The sequence below is a fragment of the Phyllostomus hastatus genome, unplaced genomic scaffold, assembly GCF_019186645.2.
Source record: "Phyllostomus hastatus isolate PE091 unplaced genomic scaffold, TTU_PhHast_1.1 phas_scaffold_21, whole genome shotgun sequence".
Lineage (NCBI taxonomy): Eukaryota > Metazoa > Chordata > Mammalia > Chiroptera > Phyllostomidae > Phyllostomus > Phyllostomus hastatus.
Genome location: NW_025334017.1, coordinates 14,047,330 through 14,051,002, shown reverse-complemented (window position 1 = coordinate 14,051,002; position 3,673 = coordinate 14,047,330). Strand labels below are relative to the sequence as shown.

General features: G+C 40.9%; 1 non-coding gene across 1 annotated transcript; it reads left to right on the top strand.

Annotated features, from left to right (window-relative positions):
• The first annotated feature begins 696 nt into the window (after positions 1–696).
• Positions 697–801, top strand: LOC123833391. Its single transcript, XR_006788231.1, has one exon. It is a non-coding gene; the product is annotated as a small nucleolar RNA U13 (small nucleolar RNA).
• Positions 802–3,673: the final 2,872 nt, after the last annotated feature.

Here is a 3,673-nt window from a genome sequence, read left to right as displayed (position 1 = left end):
AGATTTCAGACCTAGAAAAATACTTTTTTTTGTCCTATGAATTGGTATGTTTCCTTTTTTGGACTAGTGCTTGTCAAATTTGACTAGTTCTCAGAATCATCTGGGGAACTTTTAAAACATACACAGCTTCCCAGACCCCAAGCAAGACCCTTTCATCAGAATCTCCAGGTTAGGGAGGGTCCTTGTGAGAGTGATAATTAACTGTGTTTCAAAACCCCTACATGGGACAATAGCTAGTTAATTCACCATGTTCACTTTTTGCTTTGGCATCCTGGAAGCTAGTCTTAAAACATCTTTTCTTGGAATTCAATTCTTTGATATAATTATTCTCCTTTTCTTTCCCCCATTGTATTACTTGTCTCATTTAGTGTCTTTGGTGAATTTCAACTTCAGAGGAAATAGCTTACAGTAATGCTGTCCTTTGGAAAGGACTCATGGACATGGGTATAAGTGGACTAAGTGGTAATGGGAAAAAATACAATAAAAATTAAATCAAAAGAAAAAAATACTATCCTTTGGGCCATATTTCTTGCAATAGCATTTAAGCCTAAAATAAATCAGTTATTTGTATTACAGAGTAAAAGAATATTGTGAACCTAAAAGTTTCATCATTCAGATTTTATGGAGGCTTCATGGGAAATTACTGTCTGAAAAGCACTCTGAAAAGCATTGCTATTAAATGCCGTATACATACTGATCCTTTTGCAATTCATACACATGCTGATTGGGTGTTCATGCTATCGTGAGAGATGTGCCTCCCCCAAACCTTATTTACAACATCAGCACGTTACCCATGTGACATGAAGTAGATGATAGATAGATAGATAGATAGATAGATGATAGATAGATAATAAAGGCCATGTACATATTTAAGATTTTGGTACCCTTTTAGTCCTTTCACTGTGTTTCAAAACCCCTACATGGAACAATAGCTAGTTAATTCACCATGTTCACTTTTTGCTTTGGCATCCTGGAAGCTAGTCTTAAAACATCTTTTCTTGGAATTCAATTCTTTGATATAATTATTCTCCGGGCACCTCAAATACTGAATACATTCTTCTTGTTATGTGCCACTTCAGAGATCTAGTCCATGTTAGTGGTATTAACCATTACACCATGCTGAATAATTTCCAGATACGTACTTCAACTTGACTCATTCACCACAACCCAAGCCTATATCTTTTGCTCTCTGCAGGAACTTTTCACTTGGCTATCTCCCAAAGTCCAGACATCAGTGTGAAGAAACTCAGCACATCTAAAACTAAGCTCTTCTGTTCACTCCACCACTTTATATTCCTAGTTACCACCCTTCCCATCTCACCATCTGCATAAATATCACCACCATTCTCCCATATCCCAAGCTGTATTAGCCCTTGGTCACTCCTATTTCTTTTAATCCCCACTCCACTTAGCACGGCATTATTTACACTGTAAATTGAGAATATAGATTCAATTTGAAGACCAAGAAAATACTGGTGCTCAAAAGGAGTGATAAATTGCTAAGGAGGTGCGAGTGGCTTGCTTCACAGGGACAAAGGCTATCAGTTGTCTTAGTTTCAAGGACTTATCCCTTCTCTCTTGTTCCCTGGCCTAGTCTTCATTTCCCAAATTAAACTAATAATTGATTTCCTTGTACATGGCCTATTCCTATTTCCATTCCTGGTGGTGGTAGTAACAGTTTAGTAATAGTATTCATCTGTAGAAAAGAAATGACAATAAATAATTCAATGAGTTGTCATTGAGATAGGATAGTAAGACGCTAAGAAAATTTCTTGGCAAGTGGAATAGGGAAACTGAGACAGATAGCTGAACATAATGGCCAAGGAACTTACAACCAGGTGCAGATGGTCACCAGGGCAGAAGGCCCTGAGTGTGTAGCAGGGGGCAAAACTGGGAAAACAAGGACCCAACCCCGAGGGTAACCCTTCCCCTAGCCTTTTCTCCCTGGAGACAACATCTAGGAGATAACATACATCAAGGCCTCAGTTGTGTTTCAGCTCCGAGCCTAGAGAAGCAGCAAAACCAGTTGGGTGATGCCAGAATCCCCTACAATTACTGAAGACCCCCTGCTCTGCTGCTGACCAATCAGTGGAGACCATGACCCTGAAAGGCACAGCTGGAGAACTGATGAATATTCTACTGAACCCTACCCTGAGATCTCCCCTAAGATTCTCACTGGAAGAAAGACATAAAAATTTCAACGCAAAGAACTCAAACCTAGCTCTCCCTCTGGGAGGCAGCCTGAACCATTCCCTTTTTCACCACGCACCACCCCCCCCCCTTCTTCTTTCCTCACAGGCACCAGTCTCCTAGACTGTAAGATGGTGGGTAGCTGGCAACTTGTTCCAGCCTAGGGTAAACGGAGGCAGTCTGGCTTCCTCAACCAGATGCCTGGGCAACTAAGGAAAGCAGTTTCCCCATAACCTTGAGAATGGGCCTGATATGTAGTGTTCTCATAGCCTTGAGATTGGGTCCAATAAATGGTTCCCGTAGCCTTGAGTGGGCTGGCATGGGTAGAACACAGCTCTGTTGTATAATCTGTTGGCTCTTTGCCAACTTTGTCTGTATTTAGTATATTAGGGGATTAGGGACTTCCCTCTGAGAGAAAGGGGCCAGGTAACTTGCAGTGTGATATGCAGAGACACATGGGGACACACAGAGGGACACACAGCTTGCAGCATGCATGATCACCCACCCTTGAATAAAGGAATGTCAAGCATCCCCATGGCTCCATGAATATTCTTCCGTCTGCCCAAATCCAGTGAACCTATCTGGCCTGACCTGTCGCAACACACAGGCTAATCCCTGAACCTGTCCCCAAGGCCCCCTCTTCTCTAACTTCCCAATGAGCTCGGGCAGCCCAATCCAGGCTCTCCTGTTGTTCCTTCTGTGCTAAGCCCCTCCTTGTTTCACTGTCCCCAGGTTTAATAAATGTATCCTGATAGTCACCTGGACTCATTGTGAAATCTCTCCTACGCAAATTCAAGAACCCACACACTACCAACCGGTCCTGGGCAGACCTGCTCAGGGCCAGGTCCCTTTCCAGTAACATAATGAATATTAAATATTCATAGTGTTTAGTACGATCCTTGGCACCAAGTAAATACTAGTTGCTGTTATTTTGTCATTGTCATTAACAAAGTATATTTACATATTTCCCTGGGACTATTTTACTTTGCCTTATACCATTAAACTCCACAAAATAAGATATTTATTCTTTAGTAAAATCGTACCATAATTTTATAAGATAAAATTCACATACTTCACCTTGGGAGTTAAAATGTAATAGTTGTAAATTCCTAAACAAGTTATTTTAGAGAGCCTCTGTTTCCTTATTTGAGATAAGGATAACATTATGTTCCAGGTTATTATGAGGATAAAATTAATAATATATATCAACAGTGTTTAGAGGACTGCAAAGAATTGTCTACATTTCAGTTGTTTGTATTTGTGCTGTAAGCTTTGTCTTGGGCTGATGCAATCAAGAAAACAGCTCCAAAGAATCCCTGGCCACCACCCCAACACCTTGGTTCTACTAGGCACTGAGCCATACACCATTTTTTGATGGCTACAAGATATCATCAGCTCAGTTCAACCAGTCACAAATTCCCTAAGGCATAAGACCTTCTAAATATAGAAGCAGCTTACGAAAGCATTTTTCACAGAATGATGC